The 23,881-nt window shown below is 29.3% G+C and overlaps 1 protein-coding gene across 2 annotated transcripts in view; it reads left to right on the top strand.

Annotated features, from left to right (window-relative positions):
- The window catches only part of LOC122506404 (ELKS/Rab6-interacting/CAST family member 1-like), a 436,083-nt gene that overhangs the window by 131,259 nt on the left and 280,943 nt on the right, over positions 1–23,881 (top strand). The gene's annotated exons all lie outside the window — the stretch shown is intronic.

Raw genomic sequence — 23,881 nt, 5'->3', positions numbered from 1 at the left:
TGTATTGACTTTCCATCTAACATTTATGTATACACATTTAATGTGTGTATATATGAAGAAATAAAGATCAAATGTTATTCAGGTCACAATAGCCCTCAGCTTATAACATTTAATGGCGCACTGTAACCATACATGCGTCTCGACATTGAATACAATGGCAAACTTTATTCATCATAAATCGCCTCCGATTTATTTTATTATTGAAAAGTCTCCGATTTTTGTGAAACTTTGAGAAATTGTAGGGGAATACATGCGAATAAAAATTCCAAAAAAGATTTTCGAAAATTTTGAAAATTTGTGGTTGTTCAGGGTTTTCAAATTTTTTTTTTTTTTTGAAATTTTGAAAACGCAATATCTCAGAGACATATGGATGGATTTTAATAATTTTTTCAGGGATAACTTATTATTTACAAACAAATAAAATGAAAAAAATTGCAAAAAATTTTTTTTTGTTTTAAATAAAAAATTTAAAAAATATTGTTTAAACAAATTTTTTGTTTATAAGCGTATCTTTAATTTTTTTTCTAATAGCGATATTTTGATTCCTTAGAATTTCACGAGTATTTTGACATAAAGAAATCGATGGAGACTCTTACTTTCGGAGATATTGTATTTTTTGTCTTCGCGCGCAGGGCCAAAAAGCGCACTGAAGCAAAGGCTCTGTGTACAAGGTAACGGTCAAAATTACCTAATACTCGCGTAAATTTCAAACGAATTGAATTCTTTCTTTTTTAAATCAATTAATAACATTTTATTAATAAATAAATAATAAATAAATAATATTTAAATAATAAATAATTAAATAAAAAATAAAACTCGTAAATTTCAATCGAATTGAATTCTTTCTTTTTTAAATCAATTAGTAATATTTTATGAATAAATAAATAATAAGTTATTAATAAATAAACAAATAACTTGTCTGCGTAAAATAAAATAAACAAGTTAATGTAAATTAAAAAACAGTTCCTAGTAGATTATTTGACTACTTTTTAACTACTCTGATTTGTTCAACAAGTCCTACATTAAATTAAAAAACCTGTTTTAATTATCAAAAAGTAGTTAAAATAAATCAGATAAATAGAAAAGTAAAAAAGTAATATATGATGGAAAAGTAACATTTTTTTCGTTTACATAAAACGAAGACCTAGTTCGCGAATCGAGTAATTCTTTATATGAAGAGCGCGCATGCGTAGAATCGACTCGGACAACTTCGTTCTGTCTCGTAACGCGACTGCGCGTCTGGTAGAGTGGATTTGTCAAAGAGGGGGTTCTAAGAGTCTCATTTCTAAATCAGCATTAGTTCGAGCACCCTCAATGTTTGTAGCAAGTGATAAATGTAGAACTAGGTCTTTTTAATAGTCTTTTTCATAGTTTCAGGTTTTATTGCATGTTTTTCAGTGTCATTTTTGTGGTTTAAGGTTTGTTTGTTTGATTTAAGTTTTCTGTTTTTTTTTAGGTTTAAATAAATGTAAATAAGTTTCTTTGCGTTTCTTTTTAATTTTTTTCTTAGGTTTAAATTTATAATTTCTTTTTAACTACGAAAAAGACTATTAAAAACACCTAGTTCTACAATTATCACTTGTTACAAACATAGAGGGAGCTCGAACGAATGCTGATTTAAAATTGAGACTCTTAGAAACCCATCTTTGACAAATCTACTCTTCCGGACGCGCAATCGCGTCACGAGACTGAACGAAGTTATCCGAGTCGAGTCTACGCATGCGCACTCTTCATATAAAGAATTACTCGATTCGCGAACTAGGTCTTCGTTTTATGTAAACGAAAAAAATGTTACTTTTCCATCATATATTACTTTTTTACTTTTCTATTTATCTGATTTATTTTAACTACTTTTTGATAATTAAAACAGGTTTTTTAATTTAATGTAGGACTTGTTGAACAAATCAGAGTAGTTAAAAAGTAGTCAAATAATCTACTAGGAACTGTATTTTAATTTACATTAATTTGTTTATTTTATTTTACGCAGACAAATTATTTGTTTATTTATTAATAACTTATTATTTATTTATTAATAAAATGTTACTAATTGATTTAAAAAAGAAAGAATTCAATTTGTTTGAAATTTACGCGAGTATTAGGTAATTTTGACCGTTACCTTGTACACAGAGCCTTTGCTTCAGTGCGCTTTTTAACCCTGCGCGCAAAGACAAAAAATACAATATTTCCGAAAGTTTAAGAGTCTCCATCGATTTCTTTATGTCAAAATACTCGTGAAATCCTAAGGAATCAAAATATCGCTATTAGAAAAAAAATTAAAGATACGCTTATAAACAAAAAATTTGTTTAAACAATATTATTTAAATTTTTTATTTAAAACAAAAAAAAATTTTTTTGCAATTTTTTTCATTTTAATTGTTTCTAAATAATAAGTAATCTCTGAAAAAATCATTAAAATCCATCCATAGGTCTCTGAGATATTGCGTTTTTAAAATTTCAAAAAAAAATTTGAAAACCCTGAACAACCAAATTTTTAAAATTTTCGAAAATCTTTTTTGGAATTTTTATTTGCATGTATTCCTTTACAATTTCTTAAAGTTTCACAAAAATCGGAGAACTGAGGGACAACTTTGATTTGTTAGGTATGATTTGACCCCATTGTTAGAATGATATATATTGTTTTATCAAAATTAATGCATTATATTACCGCAAATGAAAATTTTTCGAAAATACTTTAATCTTGTATATATGAAATTTTAATAATTTTCTAAAAAAATAAAAAGTTAATTTACCAAACACAATCAGCAAATGTGAATATTCTTCTGGAAAAATGTTGGAATATTCAGAGGTTCGTGAAAAAAGTGACTCACTTTCACTTTTATCAAAACTATAATTAATTTTTTTCTATTTCACATATACTCTCACTTGACAAAAACTAAAATTAATTATTTTTCACTTACACATTTAATTTTTTAACCCTTGTGTCGATATCCAAGAAATTCTACGTTGTCTCTCACCCGGGTACCCACAAAAGCGAAAAATTTATCAAAAATAATCTGACGGTCAAATCCAGGGGTATTTTGTCTCAGCGCTCCAGATCTTCGTTATTTATGTTAAATGAAAGCAATTTCTTGATTAAAAAAATTCTTTTGTTTAATAAATAAATAAAAAATTAGTTCAAAGTATAGATAAGGGAAAAGCACCAGTACTTGGACACTTTCAAGATAGAAGCAAATTTAGCAACGATTTTTACAAAGATAGTATAGTTTTACTTGACAAACTTTTTATATTTCGTTTGTATTATGATTAAAGAATTCAAATTAAAAGAAACTAGTCTAAATTTTTACTTTTTTTTATTTATTTATTGGTTTATAGTTTATACACCTGTCTTCAGCCTTACATTCTTGGCTATACAAGTGTTTGTCTCACAATTTTTCTCTTACAAAATATTTCTTATGTACATTTTCTAATACTAAGTTTTGCGCCTACAGAGCGACTTGAAAATTAGGAGTACTCGCATTTGCCTGGACCACCCGTCTAATGGGTTTTCTCGCCAGTGGAGAGAGAAACTGTAGAAAACCTCTCCTAAGTACAACCGGTTTATCGACAGTCGAGTTCTAATGGTGTGTACCGGACAATAATCAACGGTGCACATCATTATACCTCGACGTCAAACCTCCCGCTCAGATTGTCTCACGTGCCGGAAAAATACCAAGCCAAATGGGCGCGAACCAAGGGTACTTACCCCCTTGGTCCTTAAACGACCGCCAAGCGAGGCATCTATCCGACTGAGCTAATCTGTCTAAATTTTTACTTTAGTTAAATATAAATCTAGAAAATAACTAATTGCTTCTTTACCGTAATAGTTAGACATGCCTTTTTAGAGGATCCAGTAGTTGGACACGAACCTGAATGTTTTAGTTTTTGCTTGCTTCGAACAGTGCACAATATTCCCGACGACTGCACTATTGAAAGATTCTACTGTACACCCAAAAACTTTTATGTGTAATCTTACGAAAATGCGGAAATTTTTAGACTACCGTATGTCTACAACAGACTTACGTAGTAAACTTTACAACCCCTACAGATGTCCTCACCGTAGCCTTACATTAGAACTCGACGGTCGATAAAATCGGTTGTACTTAGGAGAGGTTTTCTATAGTTTCCTTATCCACTGGCGAGAAAACCCATTTGACGGGTGGTCCAGGTAAATGCGAGTACTCCTAATTTCAAGCCGTTCTGTAGACGCAAAATTTAGTATTAAGTTTAATAATAAGGAAATTTGTAATTAATGTTCTCAAGTATTAAGAAAGTCATCGTAGTGTGCGAGTGTGGTTAGGTGGTTTGGTTATCGGTTTGCGAATGTTAGTAAACAAAATGAACGATTACTCAGAAGAAAATGAAAATATTTTAAATTTTCAAAATGTATTTTAAAGAAGAAAAGTAGCGTCTTCAGATGCAACATTGAACTTTTGGCAAAACACCCGTGTAGAAATTGCAATGTGACACTGTTAGGGGCCGTAGAAGTTTACCCTTTTAATATTAGGGGCTAAATAGGGCAAATTGCTAGGGTAACCACCAGCTTTGTTACGCAAAATGTTATGGGGGCCGTCAGAGGAAAATTAATGTGGCCTTAAACAAGTACCTCTATTAAAGCCCTACTAATTCTAATAACCGCTTACATACAACAACCTGGTTTTTACTACTTTTTAACTATTTCTTGTAGTTCCAGGAAGCGTAAATAATTAAAAGGATGAATAAATGATTATCATAATTACAGATGGCGCTAATAAAAAAACGTAGTTGAAACAACTATAAAAAAAATTAAATTAATTATTTAAACTGGTAAAAATGAAATTATTTACGTTTTATAATTGTTTAATTTCATTTTTTCATTTCCCCTACCTACTCTTGTTTTTATATACCTTATATATTTAATGTAAATATACCTAACAGAGAAAAATTCCCAAACGCCGGGAATTGAACTTACGACCCTAACATTTGCAAACCGATAACCAAACCACCTAACCACACTCGCACACTACGATGACTTTCTTAATACTTGAGAACATTAATGTTCACATTAACTATTAATTTACAATAACTAATTTTTTTAGCAGTTTGTTTTCAATTGTTTAATTTATAAATAATAATAATAATAATTAATTAATAATTATAAGCACTATTTCTATAAATTAACAATAATGATATACCTACATTTTGTTAGAACATCGAACACATGCTAACACGTCAAAGATTAAAAAGTTTCGTCAAAATATAATAAAAAATCATTCCACACTTATACACTAACGTCGGGAATTATCGGCACGGCTGCACGAGCACGGCCCAAAAACATAGCAATCTTTAAATCACGATTTTTTTATGAATACAAATGTCAGAAAATTAACAAATCTTAGATGAGGTACAAGTTATATTGATTTTATTATTTTCATTATGGACACGAGTCCATACGTCTAAGTAAAGGAAAGAATGTTTTGTTTAAGGTGAATATATCTTCCTTTCTGTTGACAGTGGAACGATTTGTTTTTATATGAATCATTTCAGATATTCGACTTTTTTTGAAAATTAGGTTCATTATCCAATATTTTGGTATTTCCGCAATCAAAATCGTGATTAAAATTTAAACGATGTCGATAGACCACAGAATTATCATTCACTTTTTTATGTTCGTTGTTGCGAGTTTAAAGTGATCGCTTTTCCTCTCCTATATAAGTTGCTGGGCAGTCTTTACAATCAAACTTACATATGACATTCGTTTTATCACATTTTTTAGTTGACCTTGGGGATTTGACTATAAATATTGACTCTATTTTGGTTGTTATTATTCTCATTGGAATATTTTAATTTGTTCATTCTAATCTTCAACAATTTTTGAATTTTTAAAAAAAAATTTTAGCGAAAGAAGTCTCTTAGGGGAGAGTCTCCAGTTGTGAGACGGGTTTTATTTTTGACCCGTAAATTGTAAACGGGTAAACGAAATTGTAAATAAAATGCACCGTTCGAAAGGTAACAGAAATACGCAACTTTTATTAAAAGAAAGTAGGTATAGTGTTTCGATGAACTCAAAAAATTTTACGATACATTTTCCGAGCACATCGCTTTTTTAAAAAAAAAATGTCTCCAGTTGTGAGACACTCATTAAAAATTGCTAAAATTTAATAAGTTTGACATAAAACGTTATGTTTAGTAGAAATAATTAAATATATTAATAATATTATACTAAATAATAATATTTATTCGACAAAATATGACTATCAAATAAACACAATTTAATAGCTTCAACAAGAGCATTAAAACTGATTTCATCTGAATCAATTGACTTTTTTCAACTTGACATGCCCAAAAATACTAGAAAAAAAAATCAAAACAACATTTAAATAGTATGCCTGCAAAGTCGTATTTTTTATGCTGCCCATATGGGTGTCGACACCGTCTCACAACTGGAGATATGCTGTGTCTCACACCCAGAAATTGGCGCTATTTTGAAAAAGGAAAATTAAATTATTTTCAACCGTAGATTGGAACAATGCAATATTGCATCACAAAATATAAGGAAAACACTAAAAGAAAATGCATTACATTTACCTTTTCCAATTAATTAACTTGGAAAAAAGTACTTTGCATTTATTGAAAAAACGCTTTTTAGTCGATTATCACACACAGTGTTGGTACTTAAGGGGTTAAACCACTCTAGAGCGTCAAAAAGAGGTTCTAATTTCAACATTTTTTTAAAAGAAAAGTTTAAAAGTAATGAGAAATATGTTTACATATCTCTATCAGGTACACTTTAAAGAGAACATAATATACTTTATAAATTTTTTTTTGTTTAAAAACTGCAGATGTACATGTACGTGATGGAAACCCTTTGTAAAAAGAAATCCTTCGCGGCCGGAAAGGTTTTTGGTACAATTTTCAACCTAGAACAGAAAACAAATTTTTTTCTATTTTTACATCTCAATAGCTAGAGAAAGACGTAGGGGAATTTTTTTATGTTGCATATTTCTTTAGTTATAAACAATTTAGTGCCTATTTTTTTCAGTCAAAAATTCAGTTTTTCTATAAAATGTTCACCATTTTTGCAAAAATCGATTTAAAAAAAATCCCCTACGTCTTTCTCTAGCTTTTGAGATGTAAAAATAGAAAAAAATTTGTTTTCTGTTCTAGGTTGAAAATTGTACCAAAAACCTTTCCGGCCGCGAAGGATTTCTTTTTACAAAGGGTTTCCATCACGTACATGTACATCTGCAGTTTTTAAACAAAAAAAAATTTATAAAGTATATTATGTTCTCTTTAAAGTGTACCTGATAGAGATATGCAAACATATTTTTCATTACTTTTAAACTTTTCTTTAAAAAAATGTTGAAATTAGAACCTCTTTTTGACGCTCTAGAGTGGTTTAACCCCTTAACAAAAACAGTTTATATATCCGCTTCGGCGTATACGAAAAAGTTGGCTCATATGAAAAGAAATGTTTTTATATAAACCAATCGGCTTTTTAATATTGCATGTTAAAAAAAATTGACTGTCTCACAACTGGAGGTGTCTCACAACTGGAGACTCTCCCCTATATATTTATATCTTTCTATATTATAAAAAGATATCGCCGCCAACGCCGCCGCCGCTGTTTCAATACTCTGAAGTTGGCCACAAATGGCTATAGTATATTTAACATAACTTCCTGTCATAGACAAACATAACCTCAAAATCAGGTGAAAGATCATCGCTCTGAAGATGTCTACAAGTGGCTATAGTATATCACAGCCACACAAAAAAAAAGTTCTGACCTGGGGGTCTCACTATGTAGACATTATGTTTTTTGGGTCGCTGAATCCGAATCCGAGGTCCATTTAACCCCATCAGATCAGGATTTTGACATAACCTCAAAAAACTAATATGGCGGACACATTTTTGAAAAGTTCATCGGATTCGCTTGAAATTCGTTACTCGGGGGTTTTTGGGGTCGCTGATCAAAAAACAAAAATAAAAAAATCCGAATTTAAAGTCTGATTTCAAAAATTAAAAATGGCGGATCCAACATGGCGGACACGTTTTTGAAAAATTCATCGGATTCGCTTGAAATTCGTTACTCTGGGGTTTTTGGGGTCGCTGATTACGAATCTGATGTCGGTTTTTCAAAATTCAAAATGGCGGATCCAATATGGCTGACACAGACATATTGGATCCGCCATTTTGAATTTTTGAAATCTGACTTCAGATATGTCCCCAGGTCAGAACTTTTTTTTTGTGTGGCTGTGTATTTAACATAACTTTCTGTCATAGACAAACATAACCTCAAAATTAGGTTTCAAAGTCATATGCGGTCAACTTCAGAAGACAAACATAACCTCAAATTCAGGTGAAAAATCATCAGGTCACACAGCAAACATAAGCTTAAAATCCCCCCTTTATCCCCACTCACAGGTCACAGGGCAAACATGACCTTAAAATTAGGTATAATAAACTTTATTAAAAATTACGGTCAATTATAAACTAATTTTACATATTACGTAAACTAAATTTGTTATGTAAATAAAAGATATACCTAATAATTGTAATTAAAGTTTAATTATATGAGAAATTGAATTACTTAATTTTCTTTGCTAAAAATTAATTTGCTTCCTTGTAGCAATTTGTTTAATAGCAAATATTGTGCTTTCGAAATATATTTTATATCAGTATCAGTATTGTTCACCCTTATGAAAATACTGTCGTCATCTGAAATATATAATTTGATATATTAAAAAAATAATAAATAACAAATATTAAAATAAAATATTAATTAATTTACTTAATAATTGATTAATTTAATTTACTTTTAATAGAAAATTTTAATTTTACTGTTAAAGAATTTGGCTAAAATCCAATTATTAAATTACTAGCAGAGCTACGCGCGCTAAAGCGCGCGCGATACTTCTGCTTTTGTCTTATGATACTTAAGACCTTATTACATTGTGTGTATATAAAAATGTGACTAAGACTTCAAGATGTTTTTTTCTTCTTCTGAAATATTAGAAAAAGATTACAAATTTTTTTTAAAGAATATTAAAAAACATAAAACACGAAAACCAATAATTATATTTAACACACTGAGCAGTTTCACGACATAAATATAATTTAATTTTTTTTTATAATTATTTCCTTAAATTTTCAGTTTGCTGGAAAACTGTATTATTTCAAGAATTCGTTATAAGCTAAAAAAATTTAAAAAGTTGGATATAAAACAATTTTTCACCAATTTTTGACCCCCCCCATCCAATATTAAACAAAATTTTTTACTTTATGCAGTTGACCTTAATTTTGTCACTCGGTGGTTTCTAGGGTCGCTGATTACGAATTTGATGTAAGTTTTCATAAATTTAAAATTGCGGAATTTTCTTTTTAATTTATGCAATTGACCTTCATTTTGTTACTCGGGAGTTCTAATACCAGTCAGGTAGGTGTAAATGTCCTAGGAACGCTCACTGACAATTGACTTCTGTTTTAACACTTGCGCCGACTCACAACCAGCGAGCGTGGATAGAAATTTTTTTAAATTTCTCTTCTCCATATTATATTAGCTATTTTGAATTTTTGAAAGCAAACATCGCATTCGTAATCAGCGACCTTAAAAACCACCGAGTGACAAAATTAAGATCAATTGCATTAAGAAAAACTTTTGTTCCATATTGGATCCGCCATTTTGACTTATTGGAAACTAAAATCGAATTTGTAATCAGCGTAATCAAAATTTAAAAATTCAAAATGGCGATCGAAAGATTTCAAAGTTTACGGATTTAAAATTTTTTCGTTGGCCATTTTGGAGCCGCTATTTTGAATTTTTTAATTTTGACTAAAGATTTGGATTTATAAACCTCAAAATCCCCCGAATCAGCATTTTCAGCGACCCCAAAAACTTAAGAATATTCATTGATGTTCATATTTCATTTATTACAGAGATTTCCATTTTAGATGCCACTATAGCGGTCATACACATTGGTGGCACGAATTATATTTGCCTCTATAGACGTTATACACTGGGAAGGGGTTAAAGGGCAAAAAATTTATCAAACTTAAAAAAATGAAATTTTTTTGTGGTTTTGAAATTATAACCGCCATATTTAATTTTTGGGTTGAACGAAATTGTTTTTTTACACTGGAATCGAAAAGAGTACACTCAATAAAATAAAATATGATCCTTTTTATTCAGAAAAGTATAGGTTGAAATTGCGCAAAGAATTTTCCTTTTTCAGGCGTTAATCATTAACATAATAAATAAACACTATAATTTTGATTAAAATCTTTATTTTTTATAATTATTATAATATTATATTAACACTATAGTCAGGGAAATGTCAGGAAAAATTTCTTTCATGGCAATTAAGAAAATTGAGACAATCAATAAAAAACAACAATTTTTAGTAAAAAAGTGCAAGTTATTTTGATTTTAATAATGCAAAAAATAAACGAATCATTCAAAAATTGTTTTTAAATCATTTTTTAAGACATAATTCAATTTTTGGAATATATCTATAATAAAAATCTTTTTAAATAGTTGAAATTTTGTAAAATTTAATTGAAAAATAATTAATTTATTTTAAGTATTTTGTTACAATTTTTGAAAATCAGTTTTTGAAGAATAAACGAGGGGCTGATCACTCAGAATCCAATTCAACAAAAATTTGAAAATTTATTATTATTTGCATGGATTCACATGGAATCGTAGGGGACGAATTCTCTGAATCTTGGATTCACATGAAATCGCTTGGATTCGTAAAAGACGAATCCTTATGATTTCTTAAATTTCGGTCGGATTCTCCACGGATTTTCTTGTATTCGTAAACAATCATTTATTATTTGCATGGATTCACATGGAATCGTAGGGGACGAATTTTCTGAATCTTGGATTCACATAAAATCGCTTGAATTCGTAAATGGCGAATCCTTATGATTTCTTAAATTTCGGGCGGATTCTTCACGGATTTCCTTGTATTCGTAAATAATCATTCCCTTCCGAATCTTGTATTCGAGAGTGAACAGCCCCTCGAGAATAAAAAATCTTTAAAGGCAAAATTAAAAATTAATGAAAATTGGCTCCTAATTTTTTAAAATTCAATATTTTCCGTGTTTTCAATTACATACTTATATATTTTCAAAATTAAATACATACAAAAATAAAATTTCAGAATTATTTTTAACATTTTGAAAAAAACATTTATATTCAAGACTTTTAATTGAAATTTATCAAAAAATTAATTAGTTTTTTTAAATTATACAGAAACTCTCAAAGAATTCAATTATTTTCGAAAAATTACATTAAAATATTTTTAAAAACTAATTAGTAAAATTGTTTTATAATGATTATTTAAGATTCAATTATCTTCAAAAAATTAAAATTTGGTAAAATCTTTTAAAAATAATAGAATCAGTAGAAAATATTAATAAACATGATCAATTTTTTTGAGAATTTTAATTATTAACCGGATCATAATTTGTCAAAAATTTTAATAAGTCCAAAAAGTAAATATTCAAAATATTTTATTTACATTGTTCGAAGATAATTAAATCTTAAATAATTATTATAAAACAATTATATGAATTAGTTTTAAAAAAAATTTAATGCAATTTTTTGAAAATAGGATTGAATTTCTTAATAAATTTTTTATCCCACATGCACAAAAACGGCGCTTTTAGATAGCTGACGACAGGGAGTAAAGTCACTCATTTGTTCGACCATATGAAAATGGCGTCCATTTTCTCCCACAAAAATCACCATAAACAAATGGCTGCCTTTATACCCTTGTTGCTTAATATACTATTTTGTATAATTTAAATTATTATTTTATTGACATTTCCCTGACTTTACTGAAAAAGTTTTGTTTCCCTGACTATGATGTTAATATACCTAACAATATAATAATTAATAAAAAATAATGTTTAATTAAATTATAGTGTTTATTTATTATTTTAATCGTTAATCATTTTCGTAATTTCGTGCTTTGAAGTATGTTAAAAAATGAGCTTTATTACTTTTTAAAATGCAGGAGAAACATTAAAGAAAATACTTACATATTTTTCAAATGTGCATTGTCCACGTGGACAAGTGTAAAGGGGGGAGGGGTTTTCAAAATGTTCACGATTGTCCTCAACCGGGGGCGGGGGGTCAGAAATTGGTGAAAAATTGTCCATTTGGTTTATGGAATACCGATAAAATGTATACCCCTCATTCTTACCTCGTTCTCGATCTCCCACTCTTTCACTGCTTAATCTATCTGTGAGTGAGAAAAGAAAAATAATTAGCCAATAAGGAAATATGACGCCCTTTTCGTATTTTGGCTTATAAGTGAAATTCCTCACTGTTCCTTTCACTACTAATTTCTGTTCCTCTTTTTCTACCTAACATGGAGAATGGAAAAAACATTATTATGCTCTTCTGTAAACCAAAGAAATGGGCGTTACTATCTTACTTATTCGTCTCTTTCCTTCCTACATTAAACTAAAAGGAGAGACAATACCTCCCTCTCCTCCTCTTTATCATGCTTTCTCTCTCATACTGTGACAGACAGAATGAGTATGAAGATTAATATAGTTAATTATAAATAATTTTTAAAAAATTAAATCAATTTAATAATTTTTATTTCTAGATTAAAAGTTACACTTTAAATTTAAAAATTTAGGGGGGTTGGCGTGCGAAGCGCGCAGGGGGCGAAGCTCCCCTATTATATATGGAGCATTCCAGGCCAAATCGAAAATTATTTTGCTTTTGCATCTCAAATTTTTTTTAAACATTTTTTTTCTTTCAGTAAATTTTTTGTAAGAAACTAGCACTGATTTAACAATTATTAAGCCTTGTACGATCGTTGGAATTTAACTGTGATGACTCGATTCTAGCTTCGCGTGGCTGCGAATGGGAGAGAAAACAGGGAAGGATTTATGCTGGGGTATAATAAATAATGATGTTTCACGAGTAATATAAAGAAACTCGAAAGTTTATCGTTCCCCACATGAATTCGTCCCTGCTTTCTCTCTCATTCGCAGCCGCGCGAAGCCAGAATCGAGTTGTCAGAGTTGAATTTCAATGCACCAATCGGTCGAAACACGGCTGCACATTTTTAATGATATTTCGAAGATGGATTAATCTTTTTTAATTTTCGAAGGCTTATTTTAAAGCTGAAATTCTAACAAAGGTTTCTGTGTTTTTAAAAAACTTTTATCTAAATTTTTTTAGAATTTTGAAAAAGTTGAAGTAAAGAGACAAAAATAAGAAAATGTGGTTATTTTTTTAATTTTTTTCTTACTCTACAACTCAAAAAATAGTTAACAAAATGACTTCAAAGATGGCTTATTTTACGCAAAATTTAATCAGCTTTCTAACCGTATTTAAGGTTTTTTTGTATCTCCTTTTATTTACGAGATATGATTAACAAAGTGATGGCATGTTTTTTATAGAGTCGCGTGTAATCGTTCTGAAACTCGTGGACGGTAATTAAAAATTTATTTTAAAATTCAAAAGTTGTAAGTGCATACACATAAATACATTTATTTATTTTAAAATTAAGTTTTAATGAATTTGTTTCCAAGATGCACCACGAGGAGGTACAATAAACTTTAAAATTGGTTAAAGTTTATTACAAACCAAATTTAAAAAGATGTTAATTAATCTTTACTATATATGATAATTAAAAATTTTAGATTTGCCAAAATCATAAAATCGCATTTTACCATCTTTATATAAATAAATTCTACGATTAATGATACATAACTGAAAATTTTAATAATTCTAGGGAATAAATCAAATAAGACACAACACCATTTCGTAAAATAGAATTATATTGTAAGAAAAGTTAAATATGGTTACAATCAATAAAAGGTGTTACACATGTGGCGAGTAGCCAGCGACTGTCTCGTTTCTTTTCCGGTTCGTACACTGCGCGTGAGCGAGTTTGAATCGAGCGCTAAATTTAAAACAAATTTAATGTCGATGATACAATATAGAAAATATCCTACATTCGGCCCTCCTGACTAATTATTCGACCCGAATGATTGATTAATTAAAAGCCATGGTTTTATATACTCTGCACAAGAACTAGTTTTAAATGGACCTTCTCCGTCGGTTGTGTGTTCGACATCATACGTATCGTTAAATTTGACCGAAACAATTTTATACGGACCTAAATATTTGGCGTGCAACTTTCGACCTGGACCTAGTTGGGTACGCTTTATCGACATCAAATCTCCTAATTTATATTTCCGTGGTTGACGTCGCCGTGGGTTATAGCCCTTTCGGTTTTCTTCTTGAATTTGGATAATTTGCTTCTTTGCGAAGAGTCTCGCGGGTGTCCTCGAAATTTTCTTTTAATGTTTGCTCGACGATTTCACGTAACTGTAAGTCTTCTTTTGACTTCATTTTTACTCCGAATAATAACTCGAATGGACATGTACCAATACTTCTATTAAATGTAGAATTTAAAATTTGCTGAACTTTGTCGACGTGTTGATACCATTTTTCGGGATTTTCGAGAGATAGTTTTGCTAATACAAATATTAATGTTCTATTAAGCTTTTCAACTTGACCATTGGCTCTCGGTAGTCCTGTTGTAATCATCGAGTGTTTAATTCCCTCCTGTTCACAATATTCTCTGAATTCTGTTGATGAAAATGCCGTTCCTCTATCTGAAATAATATGCGCAGGGTTTTTGAACACTCTTTTTTGCACGTTTAACTTCATTATTACCTCGCTTGAAGTTGTCGATTTCGTTGGGTACAACCAAACGAATTTTGTAAAACTGTCGATAACTGACAAAATGTGCTGATATTTTTTACTCGTAGATTGTAGAGGACCAAGATGATCGATGTGAAATGTATTCAACGGTACGTCGGGTTTAGGTAGAGGGTTAAGAAATCCTTCTTGTTTTCTCGTCGCCAGTATACATGGAATACAATTTTCAACAGTTTTTTTTTACTTTAGAATCCAAATCGGGTATGTAATAGTCCTTCTTGATGATGTCTTCTGTTTTCTTGTTGGCAAAATATCCCTTTTGATGAATCATCTGGATTAGTTCTTTTTGTATCGATGTGGAAACAACTAACAAATTCTCATCGTTGACATATTTGTATAAAATGTCTCCACGTAACGAATAATTTCGTTCAGGTTTGATTTTCACAGATTGCTTTAACGTGTTTATCTCGGGATCATCATCTTGAGCTTTTCTTAGTCTCACCAATATTTCGTCTTCCTATACGCTTAGAACTGCGATGAGGCTCAAAGCATCTACATGCTTCATTCGATCGCCAGCTCTGTGTTCGATGACATAGTCGAATTCTTCTAATTTGGATGCCCATCGCCAAATTTCTGCTGATACTTCTTTCTTTTTCATATTTTGTGTAAATGCAGAGCAATCGGTAACAATTTTTATTTTTTGTCCCAGTAAATAGACTCTGAATTTTTCTAGTGCTCTAATAACGGCTAACACTTCGAGTTTGTACCTTTGGTAGTTCCTTTCGGCCAGTGACGGCTGCTTGGTTAACTGGGTTTTCAGTTCGTTAAAAGCTCGTCGCTCCAATTCGACAAACTGAAAAATTTTGTCCTTACGCAATAAGTCACTAAGAGGTTTTGCTATTATTGAATACGAATCAATGAATTTTCGAAAATAACCAGTTAGACCTAAATAACGTTATATTTCCTTTGCCGATTTCGGTTCGGGGAAACAAATAACTGCGTCGACTTAAGCGGGAGACGGATAGACATTATTGTGTTCCACAATTTGTCCCAAAAACTCTATTCTCTCTTTCATAAATTTACATTTTTCGAAGTTGAATTCTAAACCGCAATCACTAGCAACTTTCAATACTTTTACTAAATTATCATACGCTTCATCGATAGTCAGGGCCTTTACGACAATATCGTCAATGTACACAATCATAATTCCCTCAATTAATAAATCGTGAAAAATGCAATTAATAAAACTTTGGAACGCGGCGGGTGATAGGCATAAACCAAATGGAGCTTTAAAAAATTGGTATTGTCTATTATGCGTAAGAAATGCAGTATATTTTCTGCTGTGTTCCTCGATATCGACATGTAAGAATGCATTTTTCAAATCTAAAGTACAAAATATTTTCGCGTCTACTAATTTATCAATTTCGTCTTCGATAATTGGCACCGGGTGCCGGTCTTTAATAATAACTCGATTAATTTCTTTATAGTCCACGCAAAGTCTAAGAGAACCATCTTTTCTTCTAACGACAATAATCGGACTTGCAAAGTCTGAAGAACACGGTTCAATTACACCTTCTTTAATCCAATCCTGAATTTGTTGCGTCACGAATTCCCGTTCTGAAATGGATAATCTTCGCGGAGTTTGATAAATCGGATTTTCGTCAATAAGTATAATCTTTAGTTTAACATTCGTAGTTTTCGTTTTTTCGTTCGCCGTGTAGTTACAAATTAATTCCTCGATTTTCATTTGCATATTTTTATCTGAAATTAATTCTATATCATTTTTTGTTAATTCGGGTAATTTTATTTGCGATAAGAAAATTGCGGATTCTGCTTTGATTATTTTAATACCATTCTCGTCGATCTTTAGTCGCGCTGTTTCTAATAAATTTCGACCGATTACTAAATTTTCTTTCCTAGCGTTTTGAGGAATCACGTAAATATTTAAAGGGTAATCTTCGCTATCTAGATTAACTGTCGTTTGTATAAATCCTAAAGTCTTTACTTCGCCATTACCGAGTCCTGAAAAAATACGTTCTGCTCTTGTCATTTTAATTTCGGACGTTTCGAATTTAAGAAATATATCCTCTCGAATCAAAGATATAGGACTTCCGGTGTCAATTAAAGAAATAATTTTTTGACCGCCTATAATTGCTTCTTTTAATGCTTCGTTTTTAACTGGGATATTAACAATATTTACATTTTCGCGCGTTTCGTTAGTCGACTTACCTCGTTTTGGCTTTGTACATTTGGCAGATATATGCCCGAATTGATTACAATTAAAGCACTTGGTACCTAATAGTATTTTGTCGCAGTCCTTGGAAAGATGTCCCGTGTCACCGCAGTTGTAGCATTTTCCTTCCACTCTCGAGTCTCTACATGTCATTTTTTCTTTGCCTTCGTCTTTGAAATTCCTCCGTGAATTGTCAAAAGTTTTAGTTGAATTAGCGCGTGCTTTATTTTATTCATTATTTTTCTCGATGCTGCTCTTTATTTTTTCGTAAACTTTTAATTTTTGTTTAAATTTACTTACAGTCGTTGCACCATATAAATTCACTTTACTGGCTGAATCGTCATCAAGCCCATCGATCACATATTCAAACAAAGCGTCATTCTCGATAACTCCTTTTGACAGTTCTTTCATTGTCAAAAAATACTCTTGCACTGTTTCACCCTTTTTTATTCTACGTTCTTCTAAACTCTTGTGAATTTGTGCACTATTCACTTTTGTGGCAAATTCCTCTAACATTAACTTCTTAAATTTGTTCCACGTTTTCACTGTACCTTCACTCTGTATAAACAACTTCGCGACACCTTTCAAATTTTTCCTCGCGAACACAACTTTTTCTAATTCTGACCACTGAAACATTATGGCCGCGTCTTTAAAACCAGAAATCCATCTTTCTACCGGATAATTACTACCACCGTCAAATTCACGTACGAAATCCTCGACGTCTCTATAGTTGAACATAAAATTGGACTTATTACCTCGATCAATTTTATTTTGATTTCGATTTCCGTTGTCGCTTTCTACAGAAAGATTCATTCCCCCGTCGTTTCTTGTGTTTACATCGTTTCTATCTATTTCACCGTCGCTCTCTATTTCATCGTCGTTCGCTCCTGCACCGTCGTTCGCTCTTGCGCCGTCATTCACTCCTGCACCGTTGTTCGCTCCTGCACCGTCGTTCGCTCTTGCGTCGTCGTTCACTCTTGCATCGTTATTGTTTCCACCATTACCAGCGCCAGGTTCCTCTTCGTCGTCGGATACCTCGTCTTCATTCTCGTTTAAATTCGATAATTGATTTATATCAATCAAACAATTCAGAATTCTGTCGCGTACTTGTTCTTTATTACCTTCGTAATCTATTTCTATTATATTGCAAATAGACGTGAGATCACCGAAAGAAAATCCACTGACATTATCCATTTTATATCTGTAATCGTCACTATCATCGTTGAAAGTGAAACCAGAAAATTCGCGGATACGTTGCCGATCTCTTCACGTCTCGTCGTCGAGAGTTCTTTCCGCGTCGTTAATCGTCGTTTCTAAACAAAGGCACACTTTTACACATAAATTTTGCTAACTTTATCACTCGTTAATGTTGACATCTCGGCTAAGCTCCCATTTTGTAGGGAATAAATCAAATAAGACACTGTTGTGTTTCGTTAAATAGAATTATATTGTAAGAAAAGTTAAACATGGTTACAATCAATGAAAGGTGTTACACATGTGGCGAGTAGCCAGCGACTCTCTCGTTTCTTTTCCGGTTCGTACACTGCGCGTGAGCGAGTTTGAATCAAGCGCCAAATTTAAAACAAATTTAATGTCGATGATACAATATAGAAAATATCCTACATAATTTATACAAAGATTGCAGCAATCGAAAAATTTGCCAAAAAAATTTAAAAAATAAAATTTTTTTGGAAATTTTCTCAATCCTTGCACATTTTTTAAAAATTGTAGAAAAAATTTAAAACTTACATAAGAGTGATCATTTAAGTCTCATCTTCAATTTAAGACCAGAAGAGTTTAAAAATCTTAATCGGTTAGCGAGATATCATTATAAACGGCCGAGCATTTTCAGCCAAAAATCGTTCAAAATCGACTAATTCAATGCATTTGTCAAAAAACATGCTCGGACGTTTATAATGATATCTCACGAACGGAATAAGATTTTTAAACTCTTTTGGTCTTAAATTAAAGATAAGAGTTAAGTTATCACACTTATGTAAGTTTCACATTTTTTCTACAATTTTTAAAAAATGTGCGGGGGTTAAAAAACTTTCCAAAAAAAATTAATTTTTAAAATTTTTTTTTGTCAAATTTGTCGATTGCTGCAATCTTTGTATAAATTATTAAAATTTTCAGTTATGTATCATTAATCGTAGAATTTAATAATCTTTCGAATGGTATATTTGTTAATTTTCTGACATTTGTATTTACAAAAATAACGTGATTTATAGATTGGTATGTTTTTAGGCCGTGCGCGTGCAGCCGTACCGATAATTCCCGACGGTAGTGTATATATATATATATATATATATATATTTGGTATACTAAAAAAAAGTTTTACTTTCAGCCTATTTTTGAGACTAAATTTAAGGTGTAAACGGAGTCAGCCCCGTTAAACAAAGACAGACTTATGTGAAATACATGGGCTGAATTTAAGGTGTAAACGGAGTCAGACTTTTTTTTCCTGTCCAGAAAAGAACCATTTTCATTAAAGAAACATTGAGAATTACTGCAAAAATTCAATAAAATCTCTTTTTTCACATTCAATAAATTTTTGGGTCCATTAGTTATTCACACATTCACTTTATTATTTTTGTATTTGTTTTTTTAGATGAAAAGGAAACTTTTTCAGCCCAGCATTCATTGATATTAAATAATTTTACAAAAGTGGCCAGGCTATAGTATATGCAATCGTATGTAAAATATATTATAATATTTTAATATTTTATAATATTTTTTCTCCTTTAAATTGTTTTTTAAATTAATTTTCTTTTTGGTGACAATTAACATTTTAAAATAATTTTCATTACAGATGTGATTTTGATTTGCTTATGTTCGTTTTAAGATTGAAAATTAATATTATTATTAAAAATTGCCTGATGAGGACTTAATCAAAGTCGAAACTTGTAGCAATTTATACAATTTTTGTAATAAACGAACATCTTTAACCGTAAAAGGCCTCTAAATACTATTATTAAGGCACTTCGGTTATATAGGTCTTAGGTTAGGTAGGCGCGTCTAGGTTTCGATCCCCGGAGGTTTTAGATTTTAATTTAATTGTAAAAATTCCCTGCCTAATACTTTCAAGCTTGAGTCCCTTAGATAGAACTGATAGTAAGTAAAAAATTTGAATTTTTATTTTTTTATAATTATATAAAAAGTTTCATTTATTTAATACAAATTGAGATTTATTTTAATCCAAAGCTGCTTTGTTTTGATGCAAATAAATTTTGTATTTGGACTAAATAATTAATTATTTGACGCAATTAAAGGGATAACAAAATGTCCGCTAATAGGGTGCGTATTTGCCGGACCTCGGGCCGATTAATCGGACCGAAATGCCGGCACATAAGCAGCTGAATGTGCGCGCCATAGCTAGCGATATTGCCAGCCCGTCAGTCTGGCACAGTCGTGCCAGAAATGGTCCGGCACGAACGTGCCTGCTATTTGTAAACCGATAAAATTATATTTTTATTAATTTTAATTATTATTTTATTAATTATAAGGAATTAATTATTAATTAACTATATTAATCTCTGTGATTTTTCATTCGTTCTGTTCGCAGTGTGAAGTTAGTTGTTGTTTCCTAACATTTTTCATAATTTTCTTTTTCAATATTTTTAATTTTCATTAAAATTAATATATTGAAAATCATTGAATTCTTGCAAAAAATTTGAGAATAATTGAATTCCTTCAAAAAATCTCTTTAATTTATTGAATATAATCGATTTTTTTAATAATTTTCATAAATAATTTTACTATTAAACTTTCATTAAAAATTATTCATTGAAAATTAAATTCTTTTATAATATTTTATTCCCGTGTGGAAATAGCCCGAGTTAGCCATGACAGAGTTAGGTTTCTGGTCAGGGGCTAGCTTAGCTTGTAGTGGGGCTCCCCGGACATAGCATGGCTAGCGCCCAGATTCAATTTCCACACGGGTTAGAATTTTTCTATTAATTAAATTTTTTTGAAGTATTTCTATATATTTTTAAATAAAAAAATGTAATTTTTCTAAAATAATTTGAAATTAAAATTTTCAAATAATTGAATTAAACAAAAAATTCTTTTCAGCTTTTTAAAATTGTCAAAGAATTTTATTAAAAATTTTAAAAAGTTGAATTGTTTCAAAGGATTTATTGAAATTTTAAAAACAAATTCTATTTTTTTCGAAAAATATTATAAAAGTTTTTAAAAAACTTGAATTATTTCAAGAAATTTTATTAAAAAGTATTGCGAGCTTTTGCAAACAATTTTATTATTTATAGAAATAATTGAAATTTATTAAAATTTGAGAAAAAAATTTGATTATTTCGAAAAATTTTATTAAAACGCAATATAATTAATTTTTCTTTTTCAATATTTTTAATTTTAAAATTAATGTATTGAAAATCATTGAATTCTTGCAAAAAATTTTAGAATAATTGAATTCCTTCAAAGAATTTTATTATTTATGAAAATAATTAATTTCTCGCTAAGAATTATTAAAAAACATTTCAAAACCCTAATTAAATTTGTTTTAAGAATTATTTTCAATTTTTTTTAAATAATTCAATTTCTGTGAAAACATTTACTAATTTTTATAAATAATTGAATTCCTGAGAAGAATTTTACAGATTTTAGAAAAATAATTGAATTTCTGTGAAGAATTTTTATGATTTAAGCAAATATTTGAATTCCTACGAATAATTTTACTAATTTTAGAAAATAATTGAAGTCTTTCGAAAAATTGGAATAATTTTTTATTTTTGAAATTAATTAAATTTCTGTGAAGATTTTACTAATTTTTTTTATTTAAGAATTCAATTACATTTTCACAAATATAATAAATTTCCTGGAAAGAATGCAATTATTTTCAACAATTAATAAAATTCCTCACAAAAATGCAATTATTTTTTCTAAAATTAATAAAATTCTTCACAGGAGTTCAATTATTTTCAAATATTAATAAAATTCTTTAAAGAAATAATTATTGATTTGTGTTTCTTCTTAATAATACAATATTGTCCATAAATAATAGATTTCTTCATAGTTATTCAATTATTTTCAAAATTCAATTTGAAAATAAAATTTCTTCAGAACAATTTTATTATTTACAAAAATAATTTAATTTAGCAATTAATTTAACTGCAACACTTAAAAATAATGGAATTGCTTCCAAGGACTTATTAAAATTTTAAAAAATAATTTAATTCTATCGAAATTTTTTTTAAAAATTAAAAAAAAATGAATTCTTTCGTGAAATTTTATTAAAATCAAATTCATTTTATTGAAAATTATTGGTAATTTTTGCGCAAAATTTTATTATTTCTAAAAATAAGTGAATTTAATTTTTGAAATATTTTATTTATAAAAATAATTTAATTCATACAAAGAATATTGTTCTTTATGAAAATAATTGAATTTTTGCGGAAAGAATTTTATTGAAAATTTAGGAATTAATAAACAAGAATAATTAATTAGTAGATTAGTTAAAAATTTAATTTTTTGAAAGTTTGAATCTGAAACTTTTCAAAAATTCATATTTGAAAATAAAATGTTTTGTAATTTGCATAATAATAATAAATTCAACAAAATATTTCGCGCGTACCATTTACTAGTACATATGACGGGTTCCACGTTAAGTGACCCAGGTCAAAATTTTAAATATTTGGGATCGGGTAAAAATTTTGCAGAAACAGTAGTCCTATTAGATACAATTAAAAATACCAAATATAATTAATTTATTTAAACAAATATAAAAACTGGAGGGGGTCAAAGTTTAAATTTTTGGTCTAACATGGAATATTTAAAAAATTTGTAGTTTCTTTAAAACAAAACGAAAATACGTTTTCTATTTTGGGTTTTGCTGCTGTTTTTCAACACTTTCTAATGGTGTAAACAAATGTAGAGAAAAAAAATGTTTGACCTTGAAAAATTAAATTAAAAAATAAAATTTCATTTTTTCATCAAATGGACAGTTTTTATTTTTAAAAAAAAATTTTTTATCATAAAGGTGAGGTTTTTTCCTAAAAAAAATGTATAGGTCAAAACGTGGGACAAGAACTTTTAACTGGTCAAAATAAACATTTACTTCTGCAATCCACCGCCCCTGCTCGTTGTTGGGCTATATATTGTTTATAACAATTGAAATAGATTATTTTATGCTTTATTAATTATCTTGTGGTCATATTCGATGAATTTAAATTTATTTAGATCATGTGCATCAACGGAATAAGAAAATAAACCTCCTTTTTTGAAAAAGTGTATTAATTTGTTAACTTTGATTTAAAAAAAATTATAAATAATTATAATCTCCAAAATCGGCCTCGAAGGATGTCTTAAGAATTTATTCCCCTTTAACTTAAGACAAAGAACACTCAAATCGGTTAAAAATTGTAAGCTATAGACATTTTTTAATAGTAAATTGTAAAAAAAATTCCACTGTGGGACGGTGCACGGCAGAAGTAAATGCTTAATTTGACCAGTTAAAAGTTCTTGTCCCACGTTTTGACCTATACATTTTTTTTAGGAAAAAACCTCACCTTTATGATAAAATTTTTTTTAAAAAAATAAAAACTGCCCATTTGATAAAAAAATGAAATTTTATTTTTTAATTTAATTTTTCAAGGTCAAACAATTTTTTTTCTCTACATTTGTTCACACTATTAGAAAGTGTTGAAAAACAGCAGCAAAACCCAAAATAGAAAACGTATTTTCGTTTTGTTTTACAGAAACTACAAATTTTTCAAATATTCCATGTAAATTTTTGACCTGGGTCACTTGACGTGGAACCTGTCATATATTAATTATAAGGATTCAATTTTTATAAAAAAAATATTTTTATTATTCGTAATAATACAAAATTATTATTATTATTATTTTAATAATCTATAATAATTTTTTATATTATATAATTTTATATATTATATATAAATATAAATTTTTAAGAAGAATGACATTAATTTTTTTAATTAATATATTATACCAGAGCA

The sequence above is a fragment of the Leptopilina heterotoma genome, unplaced genomic scaffold (assembly GCF_015476425.1).
Source record: "Leptopilina heterotoma isolate Lh14 unplaced genomic scaffold, ASM1547642v1 Lhet_417, whole genome shotgun sequence".
Taxonomy (NCBI): Eukaryota; Metazoa; Arthropoda; class Insecta; order Hymenoptera; family Figitidae; genus Leptopilina; species Leptopilina heterotoma.
This window is presented reverse-complemented; position numbering and strand designations above follow the sequence as displayed.